The sequence below is a fragment of the Sturnira hondurensis genome, unplaced genomic scaffold, assembly GCF_014824575.4.
Source record: "Sturnira hondurensis isolate 20B ecotype Veracruz unplaced genomic scaffold, ASM1482457v3 Scaffold0024651, whole genome shotgun sequence".
Taxonomy (NCBI): Eukaryota; Metazoa; Chordata; class Mammalia; order Chiroptera; family Phyllostomidae; genus Sturnira; species Sturnira hondurensis.
Genome location: NW_028097282.1, coordinates 89,215 through 112,277, shown reverse-complemented (window position 1 = coordinate 112,277; position 23,063 = coordinate 89,215).

Genomic DNA, 23,063 nt, shown 5'->3' with positions numbered 1-23,063 from the left:
TTATGTTCAGGCCTTTCTTCACATGGTGAAATCTTCATCCGCTTTAGCCTTGTGAACTCCACTAGCTCTACCCACAAAACTCCCTGAGATTTCCACCATCACCACCACAAAGGCCCCAGTTGGTGGTGGCTGGCCTTGGTGTACCGTGAGACTTTCGCTGAGCGAACTTAAATGCAGCATTGGCACCAAGTTTAAAACTGTATTAACCTGGTAAACACAACTCATCCCTGCCTGGTGACTTCCTGAGATCCCACATAATACAACTCACTAAATGCCTAAGGCTTTTCAGTGGCACAGCCTAACTAAAACCGGAAGGTGGCAGTGAATCTCAGGGTTCCTTGGTCCTTTCACTGACCTGTCACAGGCCTGGTACTAGTAGCAGCTGGCCTTGGTTCACAATTTGGCCCCCTTACATGCACCCAGGCCTAGCAGAAGCAGCTACCAACTGTGGATCACTTTGTAGTTCCCAAAAGGTAACTCAGGCACAATTCAGGCAGAATCTGACATTAATCTCCACTGAAGTCACTCCCAAAAGGCCCCAGAACAAACACACCTGAGGGATGGCTTCAGAAGACAACAGAACACGACCCAATTAGCTTCACAAGTGGCAGACCCAAAGGGAGGTCTCAGTAGGCAGCGCATGCTGCTAGGGCAAATTCTACTTTGGGGACTCAAACTCTGAACAGCAGCTGGTATACTGTGGTTGTGGCCAACCCTCATAGCCAGTGAGCCTGACAATCAGCCCCACCCACAGACGTGCCAACAGCAATTAAAGGTCAACTGTAACAAGAGGGCACACACAATCCACACATGGAACATTTCTCCAGCACCCAACTCAGGTTATCAGTGAGACTGCACCACTGGTCCCCAAAAGACACCTACTACATAAGGCCAGACTACCAAAACTGGGAGACATAGCAGATGTACCTAATACACAGAAACAAACACGGAGAGGTATCCAAAATAGGGAGATAAACATACCCTAAATGAAAAACCAGAGAAATTTCCAGACAAAGAACTAAATGAAATGGAGGCAAGCAATCTATCAGATAGATTCAAAATGCTGGTTATAAGGATACTCAAAGAACATAGGGCAAGGGTATCAAACTCATTTTCACTGGGGGCCACATCAGACTTGTGGCTGCTTTTAAAGGGTCGAATGTAATTTCAACTCCTTAACAGTTAAGGAGTAGTTACATTTATACAGTCCTAAAATTATTTCAGTGCTTTGAGGGCAACTGCGAGGCTGATGTGGGCCCCAGTGAAAATGAGCTTGACATCCCTGACTTAGGGGAAGAATAGATGAACTCCATGAGAACTTACACAAAGATTATAAGTATTAAAAAGGACATGGAGCCCTGGCTTGTGTAGCTCAGTGGGTTGAGCATGGGCCTGCAAACCAGAGGATCACAGTTCGATTCCCAGTCAGGGCACATGCCTGGGTTGCAGGCCAGATCCCAGCAGGGGACCTACGAGAGGCAACCATACATTGATATTTCTCTCCCTCTCTCCTTTCCTTCCCCTATAAAAATAAAGAAATAAAGTCCTTTAAAGAAAGGACATGAAAACCATAAAAAAGAACTAGTCAGAAATGAATAATACAATAACTAAAGTGAAAAATACACTAGAAGAAGTTCTGGCCAAGATGGAAGCGTAGGTAGAAACCCTTCACTTCCTCGCACAACTAAAAAAGGAGGATAACAACCAATCTAAAAACAATAAACAACCAGAAGCACCAGGAAATCAAACTGCATGGAACTCCAACAACCAAGGAATTAAAGAAACAGTCAACCAGACCAACCAGACTGGTAAGACAGGGCGACAGAGAGAAGCCGCCGCAAGGCAGTGGATTGTGCAGGCAGGGCTGGCTGAAAGGGCCCGAGGCAAGGCTGCGGACCAGACCTCATGACAAGGTGGAGGCTGGCTGAGAGAACCTGGGCTTATTGGTTATGCAATTAGTTTTCCCAAATTGTCCCCCTTTATCTCCCCCTGGGCCCTGCATTCTTCAACCTTCCTTGAATGTGGAGTCCTGGTTTCCTTCCTGTCACTATTGGTTTTTCTGGTTGTATATTTTTCTTTATTTCATTTTGGGTAGCTTTCATTTGTTCCTTCACCTTGTGACCAAGTTCAATCCGTTCTGTAAGCATATTGATTACAAGGGTTTTGAACTCTCCATCAGATAGATTAGCTATCTTCTTTTCGTTTAGCTCTTTTACTGAAGTTCTGCTCTGTTCTTTCATTTGGGCCGTATTTCTTTGTCTCGGCAGATCTGTTAAGTTATAAGGGGACGGAGCCTTAGGTGTTCACTAGGGCAGGGCAACCCTCCTTGCTGCACTGTGGTGCTGCCTGTGGGGGAGGGGCCAGAGAGGCAACAATGCAGCTCGCTTGCTCGCTCTAGCCCCACTTTTCAACAGACTCTCGTGTGAGACTGGGAGTTTCTCCCATCATGGCAACCCCCGCTGTAATCCACAGTCAGCTCTGAGTCTCAGTTTCCCATTCAGCCAGCCCTGCCCATGCAGTCTGCAGCCTCGCCTGGGTTCTCTCAGCCAGCCCCCACCTTGTCATGAGGTCTGGTCCGCAGCCTTGCCTCGGGCCCTTTCAGCCAGCCCTGCCTGCACAATCCACTGCCTTGCGGTGGCTTCTCTCTGTCGCCCTGTCTTACCAGTCTGGTTGGTCTGGTTGACTGTTTCTTTAATTCCTTGGTTGTTGGAGTTCCATGCAGTTTGATTTCCTGGTGCTTCTGGTTGTTTATTGTTTTTAGATTGGTTGTTATCCTCCTTTTTTAGTTGTGCGAGGAAGTGAAGGGTTTCTACCTACGCTTCCATCTTGGCCAGAACTTCTTCTAGTGTATTTTTCACTTTAGTTATTGTATTATTCATTTCTGACTAGTTCTTTTTTATGGTTTTCATGTCCTTTCTTTAAAGGACTTTATTTCTTTATTTTTATAGGGGAAGGAAAGGAGAGAGGGAGAGAAATATCAATGTATGGTTGCCTCTCGTAGGTCCCCTGCTGGGATCTGGCCTGCAACCCAGGCATGTGCCCTGACTGGGAATCGAACTGTGATCCTCTGGTTTGCAGGCCCATGCTCAACCCACTGAGCTACACAAGCCAGGGCTCCATGTCCTTTTTAATACTTATAATCTTTGTGTAAGTTCTCATGGAGTTCATCTATTCTTCCCCTAAGTCAGGGATGTCAAGCTCATTTTCACTGGGGCCCACATCAGCCTCGCAGTTGCCCTCAAAGCGCTGAAATAATTTTAGGACTGTATAAATGTTACTGAAGAAAAGGAAAAAAATTTCACTAGAAGGAATCAACAACAAATTAGATAAACCAGAGAACTGAAACAGCAAATTGAAATACAGGTAGCAAAATAACACAATCAGAGCAGCAAAAAGAAAAAAAATAATTAAAAAAATGATAATAGTTTCAGGAACCTCTGGGGCAATATCAAGCATAATAATATTTGTATCACAGCGGCACCAGAAAGAGAAGAGTGAGAGAATTAAAAACCTATTTGAAGAAATGACTGAAAATTCCCCTAGCCTAGTAAAGAAAAAGTACATAAAAGTCCAAAAAGCTCAACGAGTTAAAAACACAATGAACCCAAAGAGGCCCAAACCAAAATATATCATAATTAATTTGCAAAAACTTAAACACGAAGAGTGGACCTTAAAAGCGGCAAAACAGTTACCTAAACGAGAACACCTATAAAACTGTCAGCTGATTTCTCAACAGAAACAATTGAGACCAAAAGAGACTGGCATGAAATATTCCAAGTGATGAAAAGAAAAGGACCTGCAAAGAAGAATACTCTACCCACTAAGGCTATTGCTTCAAAAAAGGAGAACTAAAGAGCACCAGACAAGACAGAGGTAGAGGAGTTTATAACCACCAAGCCAGTATTAGAAGAAATGTTAAAGGAATTTGTTTTTTATTTATTTATTTTTTATTTATTTATTTTAATTTTTTTATTTAATTATTTTTCAAGTGCAGTTTTCTGTCTATTACTCCCATCCCATCCCACCCCCTGTGCTCCCCCCCTCCCTCCCATTTCCACCCTTCTCAGTTGTTGTCCATGTATCCTTTATATATGTTCCTCTAAATCCCTCCCCTATTTCCCCTGAAATTCCCTCCCCTCTCCCCTCTGGTCACTGTCAGCCTGTTCTCTATTTCTGTGTCTTTGGTTATATTTTGCTTGCTTGTTCGTTTTGTTGTTTAGCTTCCTGTTAAAGGTGAGATCATATGGTATTTGTTCTTCAACACCTGGCTTATTTCACTCAGCATAATGCTTTCCAGTTCCATCTATGATGTTGCAAAAGGTAGGAGCAATTCCACTGCTAGGATTGTATCCTAAGAACCCTAAAACACCAATCCCAAAGAACATATGCACCCCAATGTTCATAGCAGCACAATTTACAATAGCCAAGAGTTGGAAGCAACCTAGGTGCCCGTCAGTAAATGAATGGATCAAAAAACTATGGTACATATACACAATGGAATTTTATGCTGCAGAAAGAAAGAAGGAGCTCNCACTCCCCTGTTGCTAATCCTCCATGTGATCTCCATTTCTATGTTTCTACTCCTGATCTAGCTGTCCTCTTAGTTTGCTTTTGTTTTAGGTGTGGTTGTTAATAACTGTGAGTTTGCTGTCCTTTCACTGTTCATATTTTTATCTTCTTTTTCTTAGATAAGTCCCTTTAACATTTCATATAATAAGGACTTGGTGATGATGAACTCCATGAATTTGACCTTATCTGAGAAGCACTTTATCTCCCCTTCCATTCTAAATGAGAGCTTTGCTGGATAGAGCAATCTTGGCTGTAGGTCTTTGGATTTCATGACTTGGAATACTTCTTTCCAGCCCCTTCTTGCCTGTAAGGTCTCTTTTGAGAAATCCGCTGACAGTCTGATGGGAACTCCTTTGTAGGTAACTGTCTCCTTATCTTTTGCTGCTTCTAGGATTCTCTCCTTCATTTTAATCTTGGCTATTGTAATTATGGTAATTATGATGTGCCTTGGTGTGTTCCTTCTTGGGTCCAACTTCTTTGGGACTCTGAGCTCCCTGGATGTCCTGGAAGTCTATTTCCTTTGCCAGATTCGGGAAGTTCTCCCTTATTATTTGTTCAAGTAAGTTTTCCATTTGTTGCTGTCCCTCTTTCCCTTCTGGTACCCCTATAATTCAGATGTTGGAATGTTTAAAGATGTCCTGGAGGTTCCTTAGCCTCTCCTCATTTTTTTTTGAATTCTTGTTTCTTTCTTCTTTTCTGTTTGGTTGTTTCTTTCTTCCTTCTGGTCCACGTCCTTGGTTTGAGTTCCAGCTTCCTTTCCATCACTATTGGTTTCCTGTGCATTCCCCTTCATTTCAATCAATTTATCCTTCATATGTTCCTCTAATTTGTGGCTAAAATCAACCAATTCTGTGAGAATCCTGATCACCAGTATTTTGAACTGTGCATCTGAAAGATTGGCTATTTCTTGGTCACTTAGAATTATAGGCTCTGGGGCTTTGAGGTGTTCTTGAGTCATAATGTTTGGTCTTTTCGCACTTGTTATGCTTGAGGTGCGAAAAGGTGTTTGCCAGGGCCTGGCTACCCAGTCACTGGGTTGTGACACTGTATGTGGGGGCAGGGTCGGAGAGAGAAAAAATGGCGCTCTGCTCTGCTCCACTCTCTCTCAGATTTCTGTCCCCTCTGCTGCTTCCCACAAGCAAATTGGGCCCCTCTGGTGCTGGTTCCTGGATGTGGGGCCCATGTACTCTCCAGGACCCTGTGGGTCTCTCCAACAAACTCTCTGTGAGCCTGGGAGCCTCTCCCGGCCCCTCGACCCTGAGAAAGTCTTTCCAGTTGGTGCTTTCAGGCTCTAATTCTCATCACTGGGACCCTAGCCTGAGCGGTCTGTCTCACTGTTTGTTCCTTTGCTTGGTTTATCTGCATACAAATGCGTGACCACAGTCAGGCAGCCGCCCTGCTTCCTAACTGGGTCGACCTGTCGCCACCCCACACTTGGGATCCACCAACGACCTCTGCCTCTGCCTCTGCTCCTGGGTCGGTCGGACCAAACGATCTTTCCAGACCAACCCCGCTCCCCCAATGACTCTGCCCCTCTTACCGGTCTGGCTGAGTGGTTCATTGTTGTTAGAACTTCCATACAGTTCAATTTTCACTGTTTTGGATGCATTTTTGTTTCTAAAACTTCGCTGTCTTTAAATTTATTTGTGGGAGAGGGCACAGTGTTTCCACCTACACCTCCATCTTGGCTGGAAGTTCAAGGGATTTCTTTAAGAATAAGAAGAAAAGAGAGACAGGGAAGATGGCAGCAGAGTAGGACAAAGGATTTCACTTCCCCCCAAGCACCGGAGAAAAACTGGGCTGATCTGCAGAGGAGCTCAGCGGATAGCCAACAGGGACCCAGCATATAGGAAGGTAGGACTCCAGAAATTTGAGCGGACTCTGAATCACCAGATGGTGAGGAGAGGAGACGACTGCAGGTCAATAAGGTCTGAGGGAACAGCACAAAGCCCACAGGCCCTCTGCCAGGCAGGTCCGCGCCAGGGCCCAGGCCGGTCCACCTCGTTCTCTGTGAGCTGAGGGCTGGCAGCAAGGTCCTTGGGAGAGAGCCAGTTATCAGCTCCATCCCTACCCGGCCAGGCGCAGTTTGAAAAACACCAGGAGACATCTGTTTGCTTAAAGTGTCAGAGAGAGGAATGGGCATGAGGAAGCAAACCACAGGGCTTTGATTACCCATGGAGTCTGTGGCCGCTGGCTTGGGAGAATTGAGAGTCGTCCTTGCGTGCCCCCATAGCACCGGGAAAGGTTTGCACCCAAGCCTGAGGGACCAGGGAAGCCTGACCAGGAGCACGTTTCCACACCCCAGCTCAGGACTGTGAATCCTGGGGAACGTCTGCTCTGAGTGGGGCGCTGGGGAGAGGCGCCAGTCCGGATCCTGGGAGCACTCATGAGACCTGCTGAGTTCACCAAGAAGGAAGAAAGGCCACACCACTAGCCCCTCAGACTGCTGCAGCTGGTGTGACCAGAAAAAACGGTTTGACCAGCTGGAAACCAATAAGAGAGGGTTTTTTTGATTTTTTAAAAATAATCTTTTTTTCACTTTATTATTGTTTTATCGTTCAACACGTTTACCCTCTCTCTTCTCTTTCTTGTCTTAATCCTTCATCCTTTCTTTCCAAACCTACTACTTTTCTCCCATCTGCTGCCTTTTTCTTTCTTTCTTTTCACCCTCCTCCCCCCCAAGTGAGACAAAAGACTTGGAACAGTGAAAAGACCAGAGTTGGAATCAAAGAGGGGGCATCACAACAGTAGAGACAGAGAGACAAAATTCACTTTGCTATAACAGAAAAACTACAAGTTACTGCATATTTGTATTTGTTTTCATTATTTTTCATTATTCTTACATCTTCTATTTTAATAGTATCTCTGTATTCCTCCTCTTTCTGTACAGTCTTCTTCATCTTGGCTGGATATATTGTATCTCTTCACAGGTTTCCCCTCTCCCCTCAATCATAGTGCATTGCTAATTTACTGTCCTTTACTTCCCCTTGCACAGTTACCACACTATTGAAGGTCCAATACTCCCCAATCTTGGTATATCATAGATTCTGTCATATGATTGTTGCTCTAATATTAGCGTAAATAATAGTTGTTACATACTATTGTAAATACTACACAACACCCCCCCCCCCGGATCTTAGCCCACTTCATTGTTGCCTGAACTATAATACTGTAGTGGTTAACTCTATTCTCTCTCACATTACACGTATTTACCAGCCTTTATTCTCACCCTACCTCAGAATCTGAGGTTGCCTCCCTCAAACTTACTACTTTCTAGATCCAAATCACAAACCTTCCCTCCCCCAAGAGAGCCTTATCTTTCCATCCTTTCTAAAAAGTGGCTATTTGGGATGAAGATTACGGTTATCACTGTACATAGTTAGGGGATCATCTATCTCTTCTCCACTGGCTGCTACTGTAAATATCACAGAATACTCTGCTGCTGTCATGAACCAATTTTCCTTCCCCTCCAACTGATCACACACACACACACACACACACAAAAGAGTAGGTGGAAGCGGTGAACACCAGGATACCCAAAGGAAGAGGAAACCCAACAACAAAGGAACCACCAACAGATAAAAATAGAAGAAGGTGAAGGAGGGAGTTGAAACCACACAAACCTCAACCCAAGACCTATGTGGAAATACAACTAAACAGCGGAGAAACTACCCAGTGCAAACAACTGAACAAGAGCAAAAGAGAATCCACAAAACCCTGAACATATAGAAGAACTAGCTTAAATGAAACCCACCCTCACCAACACAACAAATTAAAATGGGTAGTGAACAGAGGGACCATCAGTTTACCAGCTGGTGGGAAGGACCCCCCCCACACACACACACAAAAAGACCTAGAAACAACCAAAACCCAAAGACAAACTCAGAGCCAACATAAAGGACAGCCCAAGACCAGCGAGCTGAGGAGATCCAGGAGACTGCAACACTGAATTTCACAAGTATTCTACCACAGAATTTCACACCATAAATCCAGGAAGCCAGAACAAATCAATTTAAGAAGCTGAAGCTAACAAGAAGAGTCTCACAAACAATGGGAAGACAAAGAAACAATCCCCAAACAAGAGGAAAGGAGGAAGCCTCAGAAAGAATGTTAGATGAAATAGAGGCAAGTCAACTATCAGATGTTGAATTCAAAGCACTGGTTACCAGGAAATTCAAAGAGCTCACAATGAGCTACCAGAAACTACAGGGGAGCTACAATGAACTCACAACAAACAATAATAACACAAAAAAGAAAATAGAAACTATCAGCAAAGGACAAGAGGAAATAAAGAATACAAATTCAAACTGAAGAACACAGTAGAAAGAATCAAAAGCAGGATCAATGAAGCAGAAGATCGGATCAGTGAGTTTGGAGGACAAAGTAGGAAAAAATTCCCAGAAAGAGCAAGAAAAGAAAAAGAGGCTGAGAAGGAATGAAGAGAGATTAAGAGAAATGCAAGACGATATGGAACGTAATAATATCCGAATAATAGGGATTCCAGAAGGAGAAGAAGAGCAAAGGAAAGAAAACCTTTTTGAAAAAGTAATGATGGAAAACTTCCTTAATTTGATGAGAGAAAAAGTCACACAAATCCAGGAATCACAGAGTCCCAATGAAGAGGAACCCAAAGAGGCCCACTTCAAGACACATCATCATTAAAATGGCAAAATTCCAAGATAAAGAGAGAATCTTAAAGGCAGCAAGGGAGAAAAAGGAAGTAACATACAAGGGAGCCCCAATAAGGTTAGCTGCTGACTTCTCAATAAAACCACTCCAAGCAAGCAGAGAATGGCAAGAAATATTCCAAGTAATGAGAACCAGAGGCCTGCAACCAAGGTTACTTTACTGAGCAAGGATCTCAATCAAGATAGAAGGCCAGATAAAGAGCTTCCGAGACAAAAGAAGTCTAAAAGAAAACACCGCCAACAAACCAGCTCTGCAAGAAATACTAAAAGGACTGCTTTAAGGAAAGGAAGGAAAAGAGAGAGACAGAGAGGAACACAGGTACAAAACTGGCAATGAATAAGTACTATCAATAATAACCTTAAACGTAAATGGATTAAATGCTCCGATCAAAAGACATAGAATAGCTGAATGGATAAGAGAGCATGACCCACATATTTGCTGCCTACAAGAGACCCACCTCAGGACAAAAGACCTACACAGCCTAAAAGTGAGGGGCTGGAAACAAATTTTCCAAGCAAATGGCCAGGGGAAAAAAGCCAGTGTAGCAAGACACATATCAGACAAAATAGTCTGCCAATAAAGGGCCATAAAAACATACCCAGAAGGTCACTTCATATTACACAAGGGAAGAATCCACCAAGAAGACATTAACCTCATAAATATATATGCACCCAACATAGGAGCACTCAAATATATAAAGAAAATCTTAGAGGACTTCAAGAAAGATATTGACAGCAACACAATTATAGTTGGGGATTTTAACACCCCACTGTCAAAAATGGACAGATACTCCAAACAAAATATCAACAAAGATATTGTGGAATTGACCAACGCCCTAGATGAAATGAACTTAATTGATATATATAGAACCCTTCATCTCAATGAAGCTAAATACACATTCTTTTCAAATGTTCATGGAACATTTTCGAAGATAGACCACATGATAGGACATAAGATGAGCCTCAACAAATTCAAGAAAATTGAAATCATACCAAGCATTTTCTCCAATCACAAGGGACTGACATTGACAACCAATCCCAAAGGAAAAAACCCCAAACACCCAAAGTCATAGAGACTAAATGGCATGCCATTCAACAAATGGGTCAAGAATGAAATTAGGGAAGAAATAAAAAAGTCCCTGGTACAAATAAAAATGAACTCATGACAACCCAAAACTTATAAGACACAGCAAAGGCAGTCCTGAGAGGAAAGTTCATAGCAATACAGGCTTACCTAAAGAAAATAGAAACATTTCAAACAAACAACCTAACCCTACGCCTACAAGAACTTGAGTAACAACAACAAAGACAGCCCAGAGCTAGTAGAAAGAAGGAAATAACCAAGATCAGAGCACAATGAAATGACATAGAGACTAAAAGCACAATTCTAAGGACCAATGAATCCGGGAGTTGATTTTTTTAAAGATAAACAAAATAGACAAGCCTTTAAGCAGGCTCATCAAGAACAGAAGAGAGAGGACCCAAATAAACACAATCAGAAGTGAAAGAGGAGAGATTACAACTGACACCACAGAAATACAAAGGATTGTAAGAAATTAGTATGAAAAACTGTATGCCAAGAAATTTGAAAACTTAGGTGAAATGGACAAATTTCTATAAAAATATAATCTTCCAAAGTTCAATGAAGAAGAAGCAGAAAGCCTGAATAGACCAATAACAGCAAATGAAATTGAAGCAGTAATCAAAAATCTCCAGGGCACAAAAGCCCTGGACCAGATGGTTTCACAGGAGAATTCTACAAAGCATTTAAGGAAGAGCTAACTCTTATTGTTCACAGACTATTCCAAAAAATCCAAAATGATGGAAGAATCACAAACTCTTTTTATGAAGCCAGCATCATCCTAATCTCAAAACCAGACAAAGACACAACAAAGAAAGAAAACTTCAGGCCAATGTCGCTGATGAACATAGACACTAAAATCCTCAACAAAATATTGTCAAACCACATCCAACAATACATTAAAAAGATCATTCAACATGACCAAGTGGGATTCACCCCAGGGATGCAAGGGTGGTTCAGTATTCACAAATCAGTAAATGTAATACATCATATAAACAAAAGCAAAGACAAAAATCACATGATCATATCAATAGATGGGGAAAAAGCTTTTGATAAGGTACAACACCTATTCATGATAAAAACACTCAGCAAAGTGGAAATAGAGGGAGCATTCCTCAATATAATAAAGGCCATGTATGAGAGTCCTACAGCCAACATCATACTCAATGGGCAAAAACTAAAACCCTTTCCACTAAGATCAGGAACAACACAAGGTTGTCCACTTTCACCACTGCTATTCAATATACTATTGGGAGTTTTAGCCACAGCGATCAGACAAGAAAAGGAAATAAAAGGGATCCATATCGAGTAGGAGGAAACAAAACTGTCATTGTTTGCAGATGACATGATAGTACACACAGAAAATTCTATAGACTCTACCCCAAAACTGCTCAACCTAATAAATGAATTTGGCAAAACAGCAGGATACAAAGTCAATATCCAGAAATCAAAGGCATTTTTATATACCAACAATGAAACAGCAGAAGCAGAAATCAAGAAAAAAATCCCATTCTATATAGCAAAAACAAAAATAAAATACCTAGGAATAAACCTAACCAAGGAGGCAAAAGACCTGTATGCAGAAAACTACACAACACTGAAGAAAGAAATCAGGGAAGACACAAACAAATGGAAACATATACCGTGTTCATGGATTGAAACAATTAACATCATTAAAATGTCCATATTACCCAAAGCAATTTATAGATTCAATGCAATACCGATTAAAGTACCAATTGCATACTTCATAGACATAGAACAAAGTCTTCAAAAATTTATATGGAGCCATAAATGACCCCAAATAGCAGCTGCAATTTTGAGAAAGAAGAACAAAGTAGGAGGGATCACAATACCTGATACCAAACTGTATTACAAGGCCACTGTAATCAAAACAGCCTGGTACTGGCATAAAAACAGGCGCATAGACCAATGGAACACAACAGAGAACCCAGAAATAAACCCAAATCTCTACAGCCAATTAATACTCGACAAAGGGGGCAATAACATAAAATGGACTAATAATAACCTCTTCAACAAATGGTGTTGGGAGAAGTGGACAGCTACATGCAAAAAAATTAAACTTGAGCACCAACTCACACCATACACCAAAATAAATTCAAGGTGGATAAAAGACTTAAATATAAGCCGTGACACCATTAAAGTCCTAGAGGAGAATATTGGTAAGAAAATCTCAGATATTTCACATAGCAACTTTTTTACTGATATGTCCCCTAGAGCAAGGGACATAAAGGAAAGAATAAACAAATGGGATCTCATCAAAATAAAATGCTTTTGCACAGCTAAAGAAAACAGTATTAAAATAAAAATAGAACCAACTGTATGGGACAACATATTTGCCAATGATACCTCAGACAAGGGTTTAATCTCCAAAATATACAAAGAATTTACACGACTCCACTCTAAGAAGACAAGCAACCCAATTAAAAAGTGGGCAAAGGACTTGAACAGACATTTCTCCAAGGAGGACATACAGAAGATCCAGAGACACATGAAAAGATGCTCAATATTGCTAGCTATCAGGGAGATGCAAATTAAAAGCACAATGAGATACCACTTTACACAGGTCAGAATGGCCATCACAAACAAAGCAACAAACAAGTGTTGGAGAGGTTGTGGAGAAGAGCGGACCCTAATCCATTGTTGGTGGAATTGCAGACTGGTACAACCACTGTGGAAAACAGTATGGAATTTTCTCAGAAAACTAAAAATAGACCTGCCTTTTGACCCAGCATTTCTACTGCTAGGATTATATCCTAAGAACCCTAAAACACCAATCCAAAAGAGCGTATGCACCCCAATGTTCATAGCAGCACAATTTACAATAGCCAAGTGGTGGAAGCAACCTAGGTGCCCGTCAGTAAATGAATGGATCAAAAAATTATTGTACATTTACACAATGGAATTCTATGCAGCAGAAAGAAAGAAGGCGCTCCTACCCTTTGCCACAGCATGGATGGAACTGGAAAGCATTATGCTGAGTGAAATAAGCCAGGCGGTGAAAGACAAATACCATATGATCTCACCTTTAACAGGAAGCTAAACAACAAAACAAGCAAGCAAGCAAAATATAAGCAAAGACACTGAAATAGAGAACAGGCTGACAGTGACCAGAGGGGAGAGGGGAGAGAATTTCAGGGGAAAAGGGGAAAGATTCACAGAAAGTAGTAAAAAGGACACATGGAGAACAACTAAGGGGGGTGGAAATGCAAGGGAGGTGGGGAGCGCGGGGGGGTGGGCTGGGATGGGAGTGGGGGACGGAAAACTTTACTTGAACAATAATTAAATAAAATTATAAATATTTAAAATTATGATACATTTACACAATGGAACTCTATGCAGCAGAAAGAAAGGAGGAGCTCCTACCCTTTGCAACAGCATGGATGGAACTGGAATGCATCATGCTGAGTGAAATAAGCCAGGCAATGAAAGACAAATACCATGATATCACCTTTAACAGGAAGCTAAACAGCAATCCAAACAAGCAAGCAAAATAAAAACAAAGACATTGAAATAGAGAACAGGGGGACAGTGACCAGAGGGGAGGAGGGTGCGAATTTCAGGGGGAAAAATGGAAGGATTTCCAGAAACTAGTGTAAAGGACACATGGATGAGAACTAAGGGGGGTGGAAATGGGAGGGAGGTGAGGAGCACTGAGGGGGAGGTGGGCTGGGCTGGGAGTAAAAGACAGAAAACTTTATTTGAACAATAATTAAATTTTAAAAATTTAAAAGAAAAGAAAAAGAAAAAAAGACCCCAGCTGGTGTGGCTCAGTGGATTGAGTGCTGGCCTGCCAGCTAAAGGTTCACTGGTTCAATTCCCAGTTGGGGTACATGCGTTGTGGGCCAGATCCCCTGGTGTGGGGAGTGCAAGAGGCAGCTAAACACTGATGTTTCTCTTCCTCTTTCTCCATCCCTTCCCCTCTGTCTAAAAATAAATAAATAAAATATTTTGAAAAAGTAATATAAATAATAGAATGGCAATAGCTACACTCCTATCAATAGTCATTTTAAATCTAAATGGATTAAATGCTCTAGTCAACAGACATAGGGTGGCTAAATATATAAGAAAACAAGTCACATATTCGAGGTCTGTCCAGAAACTATCCAGCTATGTACTATGAAAAATAGAGACATTTATTGAAGAAGATACAAGATACAAGAAACAATGTACATAAGACAAGGACACCACAGTCCCCTTTAAAGTAGGCACCTTGGGACCTCACACAGCTCTCCCATTCACCGTCAGCTGCCACGTTGTCTTTTCTTGAATCTCATAAACAATCTGAAATGTTCCTTTCAAGGTGATTTTAGTTTTGGGAAAAGGTAGAAGTCACAGGGTGCCAAATGCGGGCTATGGGGGGTTGAGTCACCTGGGTGATTTGATGTTTCACCAAAAAACTCTACATGAGATGTGATGCATGAACAGGTACATTGTCTGATGAAGCTGCAAATCATCAGTTTCCCTTTGCTGCAGCCTTAACTGAATCATCTGAATAATTTCCATGGAGGAATATTCAAGCTTCATGCGAACTCTGATGCAGATTTGTTGTTCTACTCTCACAGTCATTTTTAATGTAATGGCCACACAGTACGCATGCTCACTCAATGGCACCTACCACCCCCACTGACTAGTATAGTGAAGCCATAATTGTTCACGCATTCCAGTGAACTTTCCAGTGCATTCCAATCCACTTTCCAGTGCATTCCAGTCCACTCTCCTTGGCTGACAGTTTACATCGATGTCACACAAATGGTACTTGTTATACTAATAAGACTGGGCTTTTTGCAGACACATCTCATATCTCTCTCCTGAAACTGGTGAAAGTGTACTTGGTCCAACCTTTTTGAGGTAAAATTTGGCAAAACATCACATTACCCAGGTGACTCAGCCCCCTTGCATCCCAGATTTGGTGTCCTGTGACTTCTGGCTTTTCCCAAATCTAGTCCCTTCCTCAGTCCTACTGAATCAAGCTTGTCAGGGTAGGCTCTGGCATCAGTGACTTTGGGTTTGGAGATCCAAGCATGGTTTCAAGAAAAAAGGCAGCAAAGTATCTCAAGAATGCAAGAGTTAAAACCTGTATGTATTATCTGAAGAGAATCGCTTTCAATTCTTTCTTCTAAGCTGAACTAACTATCACTTTAGAATGGGCCACCAAAGGAGGCTTGACCCCTAAAAAGGAAAACTATACAACTGGCTTAATTTGAAAGGAAACAAACATAATGCAGCAGTCTCTGGACAACATTGGGTTCCAAACCCAGCAGACCAATCCATGAACAAGGTTAACCTTGCTTATGATAGTGTAGTCAGCATGATCTTAAGTGATATTCAGATGTACATTATGTACTGATTTTCTCATTGTTCTCCATTTATGGAGTGATACAGGTTTTCCATTCATAATAATGATGCATAATATTCTTTTTAACAAATGTATTTTCATTTTAAAAGATGACTCAATTTAAAGGGAAAATCACTGATAGTGAGGGGGTACAACAAAATTTTTTAATATAGTTGGGAATAACTACAGTTAGCTAAATGCTGACAGATTTCTGGAGTAAATTCTTAGAAGTTTAGTTAGGCGATGGGAATTCTGAAGGGACAACCAATATAACTTTGTCTATCTGGCAACTTTGCTCAGAGTAAGACCTAATACTAACTACATTTGTGTCACTTAGGTTCCTCAACTTATCTTGTACTGGCTTTTACTTCATTTATTCAATAGTCAGTCAAACCGTACAATTTCAACTAACAGAAATTGACCAGACCAGCTACAGTGCTGCTTGTCTGATGTTTTATTTATGACTTTAGGCCTTTTGCTGAATAAAATTCTTGGTCAAAGAAGAAGGTAGGTAATCTAGCTGTGTCTTAATATAATGTTTGTGTGACTGTGTATCTCTTTGTAGATTTACTTTAAAAATGGAACAGTAACCCAAGACTCTGGCACCCAGAATCAGAGAAATAAAGATTCCGTGCTTTTTGCTCTTTAAAAAATACATGTACCTCTTTCAAGAATGAGGGTTTGAGCCTGGCTGGTGTAGCTCAGTGGATTGAGCGTGGGCCTGTGAACCACACAATCGTGGTTTGATTCCCAGTCAGGGCACATGCCTGGGTTGCAGGCCAGTTCCCAGCAGGGGGCTCATGGGAGGCAACCATACATTGATGTTTCTCTCCTTCTCTACTTCCCTTCCCCTCTAAAGATAAATAAATAAAATCTTTAAAAAAAAAGAATGAGGGTTTGTAGGCAGATTCAACCAATAGGCATTCCTTGGAAAATACAAGTGTACCTTCCAGTATGGCGGTAGCTGAGAGACCATGATGGAGAAGATAGTGCACTAAGTAAAAAGTACAACAAAGTGTTTCCTCCTCTCGGTTTAGTGCTCAAACTAGTGCAGCTCAGCTACCACTCAACATGAAATGTCTATTAGGGAAGTGTGTACTTCACATTTGAGAAATAGATGTATTTGCTGGCCCAGTGCTCCAATGGAGAAAACAAAAGCATCCAAAATAAAAATACTCTCTTCCACTCCCTATTCTGAATCACATGGGTGTATCTTTTAATAACTTACTTTCAGTTCTTTTTCTGTATAAAGGGTACTGTTTGTCTGAAAGGTAGGTTTGTGGAGGTTTAATAGAGGGATGAAGCACCTGACTTGGACTCTAAAGTCACACAGACTCAGTTTGACTGAGTATCCCTGGTTCCTTCTCTTACTAGCTGTATTGCTTGATTGAGTTAATATTTTAAACTTTATTTTTCCAAGCTTTAATATGGGTATAGTAATACCTATGTCACAGGCTTATTGTGAGCCTTAAATAAGAGGACTGCTTAGTGTTAGCACAGAGCCTGGCACATTTTAGTATTTGTGGTGCTGAAGTGAGCACAACATTTTAAGTTCACAATAAATGTTACTTTTATTATCTACTTCTCTATGTAGGTAGTAAGACATATTTTTATTTTTTAACTTTATTTATTTATTTTTAGAAGAAGGTGAAGAGAGAAAGAAAGAGAGGGAGAGAAACATTGATGATGGCCTTCCAAATGCATTCACCTGCAACCCACGCACATACCTTGACTGGAGTCAAACCGCAACCTCTCAGTTTGCAGGATGATGCCCAACCAACTGAACCACACCAGTCAGGGCAATAAGACATATTTTTAAATCGTATTTTATTCCTTCTTGAGATAGAGTGTTATGGAAGATTGACAGCCACTTCTTCACAACTGGATTATCTGGAGTGCTTAGAAGCTGGTGAGCACTGCCCAGGCTTTCCTGAAGTCAGAAATTGCATCTTTTTCTTGTGTATTTCCAAGTGCTTTTGTCCTGCTGAAAAGGGGGGGAAAAAGAATTAGTCTAGCCAAAGAAACAAGTGACTTTAGCAGATTTCAGCAATGGGGGCGGGGGTGGAAAAGGAGAGGGAGAGAGAATTCCTATTTGAAAAGACCATGCCCATTCACGATCTTTAGTATTTAAGATGTATAGAAAATTTATGGGATACAACTTCTATTGTTTTCAATCATCTTATTAAAGATCTTGTTTTAATGTATGATTTACTTAAGCCCTGGTTTAGGAGCAAGGAGATCTGGATTGTTAGAAGCAGCATGCACTTAGAGAGTACAAAGCTATCTCTACTAATTACTACATGTGTAATCTCATGCATGCTTTGGTTTTGTTGTTTTGAGGTTCATTTTCCTCAACTATAAAATGTTCAAAACATTTTCAAAGTTTTTATGAGAGTTCAGTGAGATAATGTGCATGATGTTTTTGGCTCACAGTAGGGAAACAATGAAAGGTATCTATTATTGTTTTAACTAAAGTCCATCTTTCAAACAGTTCTCCACAGGTAACCTGCATCTGAACCTTCCAGAGAGTTTATTTAAAATGAAGATTCCTGAGTTCTACTTTAAGCCATCTGAATCACAATCTTAGGGTGAAGCCCGTGAGTCTAAACTTTACTTAAGGACCTCCCCATATCTCCTTGTAAGTTTGAGATATGGAGTCTTTTCAAGGAGAAAAAAAGTCCACACTTGGGTTTGTTGGGGGTTTTTTTCTCAGTAAGTCTTTGGGGGATGGAGATCTTTTGGAAACAGGCACTTTCCAGTAAAGGTGCTAAAGAGAAACATTTTTTTTGTGAAGAGACTGAGAAAGTAGAAGAGTCTGTTAGCTTCAGATAGATGGTCCCAGAGAGCTCAGAAAATGTTGAGAAGGTGCAAAAGATTGCAGGTGGAGATGGAAGTGGATTTATAGCTGAACTCTGTGGAGAAGAAAGTTTAGATGGGTGTGGGACCAGATGCACTTGAGGTTTTTATGGTGACTGAGGAGGATGGAGGTAAAAAAGCAGGAATAGAGTCATCCTACCTCCCAAGAGAAACTTGTTAGAAAGTTGTTTCATGCCAGACAGAGTTCATAGTCAACCTAGTCTATTTTAAACATTTTTTCACAGTTTAAGTAATTAAATGACAATCTTTTATTAAAACAGATTGCTAATTGGAGATTGCATAGGTATCTCTTCTCTAAATTGAAGCCTTCTGCCTTCTCCCTGCTATATTGCATTTAAGTTGTTACAGGAAGATTACTTTCTCATTGTTTTGGCATGAGTTGGCAAATTGCCCTGTGCTTGCTAACCAGAGCATCTGAAACCTTCATGTTTGGATATATAAGGTACTTGACATTGCTTCATTAGGCAGGTTATTTTTATATTCACAGAAAGCATAGAATGTAAAGAGAGACCTGTCACTGTTGCTGTAAGAACTGGAAAAAAGGCATGACAGTAAATCTACTGAGTTCCCCTACTACTAATGTAATTAACCAGACATCAGTACATATTTTACTATTTCTACTATATTTAAACATTTGGAATAATATTTCCTATTTCTAGAGTATATTTTAATGGAGAGAAATAACCACAGTTAATTAATTTACAGAGCACTCGTGGGATGAACCATAGACATCACTATATACATTTTTCAAAGAGATAAACTGAGTTCTAGAGCACCTAGGTTTTCAATAACAATGCAAATATAAACATGGTATTGGGCTGTGAGGAATTGTAATCTTTTTCACCTTCCAAAGATGGTAAGTAATAAAAGGACTTTACTCTAAGAATTTGTGTGCTCACTCCCTAACCTTTCACTTATTTTTAAAACCTTTGACATTCTATAAATACAAGTTTGTGGATGACTTCCTTAAAAGTGTTGTCTGGGCCCCTGCAGTGAAACCAATGCATCAGCTGTAGCTTCCACATATGTTTACATAATGTGGATGAAATTACATCCTCCCCAGATACCTTTCTTTTTCTGGATTCTGAACTTCCTCAGGACAGAAACTACATCTTTTATATCTGTAGCCCCAAAGCCTAGCACAGTGCCATGGCACACCATACATGCTGTTGAATGGATGACTTACCTGAGTGAATGAATTACTGATTACCTTTCACTTGTCTCTTCCCATCTTCCTATCCCCTTCCTCAGGGAAACTGAAGAAAACGCTTATGATTCATTCATACCTCGAACATTACTGTGACCTCCTAAAGGCACAAACTGAGGCAAAATGGAACCACTAAGAGATATACAATTGTTTTTCAATTAAATTGATTTTGGCCAGTGGTACTTATTCAAAAGATTTTTAAAAAGCTGTTTAGGCATTAGGAGCAGTTTCTAAACTAAATAAATAGATATTTTGTGGGTGTAATTTTGAAATAAAACCAGTTGTGTTTCATAAGGGTGAAGGGGTTTAGAATCTTAAAATAGTAAGTATATCCACTCTAAAGAAAATGCAGTCTCCAGCACATAGCAAGCATAAAGATCTTTTTAAAAAATACTTTTATCCAGTGACAAAAACTAAAGAGGGGTAGGATCAAAGGTGGGAAGTGGGGATGGCTGGGGTGGGGGGAATGGGGTGGAGAACAGAGACAACTATACTTGAACAACAATTTAAAAAACCTGCAAAAATAAGAATTAAAAAATACCTTTATCTAATCACATTTAAATGATCTCTTTTTTAAACTCTTGAAAAACTTCTCATTGTTCTTTGGTTAAGATTCAAAATACCTGTTGTGAACTACAGCTTATTGTTGATTCATTCAAAAGATGTTGAGTGTCTATTACGTATTTTAAGCTCAGAAAATACAGTGGTGAAGGAGTGGAGCAAAGCCTCAGTTCCCAACTAAATTAGCACTGGGCACAGGCCAGTGGGAGCAGACAGACCATAAACAAATACCACAATTAATAAACACAATAAATAAATAGACAAGGTACATTTCGATGTGATGACTACCATGAAGAAAATAAAACAGAATGATTTTCTATAGAAAATGAGGTATTCCTTCACATCCTCACACTCCATTTTCCCACCTCCAGTGAATTTGTACAGGTTATTCCCTGTCCCAGGGCTCCTCCCTCATCTGCCTTCCTCACCTAAACATCATTCTTCCTGCAGCTCAGTTCTCACCTAAAAATGGCAACTTCTCTCAGCTAAATGTTCCTTTTATATGCCCCTCCCACTGTACCCACATGTCTCCTTTGTAATAATATTCATTACATGTATAAGTATTTGTTCAATGCCTGTCTGCCACAAGGGCAGTGTCTTCTTGTCTGTGGTCTACTGATCTATTTCTAGTGACCAGCATATAGTAGATGATCAATTCATGTTGTTGAGTAAATGAACAGAAAGAAGATTGGAAAATAATTTTACTTCTATCCTGTCAAGAGATGTTTCACAAAGAAGAGGGGAGAGTCATTTGAACATCATACATATGTAAAAAGCACATCGGAGAGAAATGCAATTAGGCTGGAAGAAAATTGAATGAGAATTATTCAGTGTTTTCTTCCTTGGATTTTATGTGGCACTGAATGCCAAAAATGGAATAAATCATTTTGAGAAGAAGTAACTTCCTAAATATAATAAGCAGCTCCTTGATTATAAGTGGGCATGAAAGAATACATGGATGAGATAAGAAAGAGGAAGGAAGGAAGGAAGGAAGGAAGGAGAAGGGAGGGATGGAGGGAGAGAGAATGCAAAAAAGGAAGGGCACACTTGAAAATGACCCTTCTTCCCAATACCAAGTAATACATGCACACTGTAAAATATTCAAGACAATAAAGAGGTAAAGAAGTTAAAATAACTAAAGATCCCTTCGCATTTTAGTTGCATGTCATGTGTATTCATCTAGACTTTTACCCGTATTTACACATATCTGTTTAATATAAAAATAGAATTACACATGCCATTTTGTAAATTGCTTCTTTCCATTAAAAATATACCTGAACATATTTGGAACTAAATGCTCATTTTTGATGGCTATGTAGGTGTTCATTATGTAGAAGTGCTGTAAAAGATTCAATTAATTATGTTTTAATCGTTATTTTTCAGGATTTCAATAATTAACATCTTTGTACATTTATTACATAAATCTTTGTCCAATTATTTTCCTTAAGATACATTTCTGTATGTATCTTGTTGGTCAAAAAGTATGGATATTTAACGCTTATAGATATTTGAGGCTTGGCAATTGCCAAATTGCCTTAAAAGTGTTCTGTCAATTTATAATAGTAGCATACAAGTGTGTACATTTCATAGGATCTTCTTCAACACTTAATATTATTAAATTTTTAACCATTGATATTCTTTTTTAAAATTTTTACTTATTTATTTTTAGAAAGAGGGGTAGGAAAGGAGAAAGAGAGGGAGAGAAATATTGATGTGTGGTTGCCTCTCACATGCCCCTTACTAGAAACCTGGTCTGCAACCCAGGCATGTGCCCTGACTGGGAATCAAAGTGGCCACCCTAGGGTTCACAGCCCGTGCTCTATCCACCGAGCTACACCAGCCAGGGGCTTAGCCATTGATGTTCTGAGGGACAAAAAAGAGAAATCTTGTTTTAATTTTTATTTTTGATTACTAGTGAGGTTCAACATTTGAACTGCCTATCCATGTCTTTCACACATTTTTAAACTGTTATTCATTTTAAAAAATCAATTTATAATAGTTCTTCATGGACTAGTGATGTTAGCCAGATATGTTCATCACATATTTAGTATTTTTGTTAATTTGCCATTTGTCTTTCAATTTTAATATAAATTAATATTACCCCTTAGCTGTCGTATGTCATTGTGAAATTATTTTTTCGGTTTGTCATTTGTCTTTTAATTTTACTAACCTTGTGTTTTGACATTCAAAAGCTTTACTTTTATTTATGAAGTCATATTTAACACTATTTCCATTTATGGATTTTGTGTCACGTTTAGACAGTCCTTCTACAACATCCTCAAGGCTGTAGACATATTCACTTACATTTTCTTCTACTTCTTTTGTGATTTTATATTTCACATTAAGCCATGTTTGCCTTAAGAATATGTTAAGGAATTGGTAATGTTATTAGCATAAGCTCAATATCGGGCTTAATAGCATTGCAGGTCACTGAAGAATTCCTTTTACACATTCTAGGTAAAAGTTCTAGTACAAGATTACATAATATAAGACAAAAACTGAGTAGAGACACAGCACCTAAATCATATACAGACACTGTCAAAAATAGTAAGATCAAGCCTGTTGAGAAGCTGAGCAAGGAAGGGCCTATGATGGAAATTGGGGGAAATGCTTGGATTGAACAACTATATTCCAGGCTGACAAAATGGCCACCAGGCTGAGGGAACATTCTCTCTCTCAAAAAAAAAAAATGAGGGCCTACTATGAACTAGCTGGGAACATAAC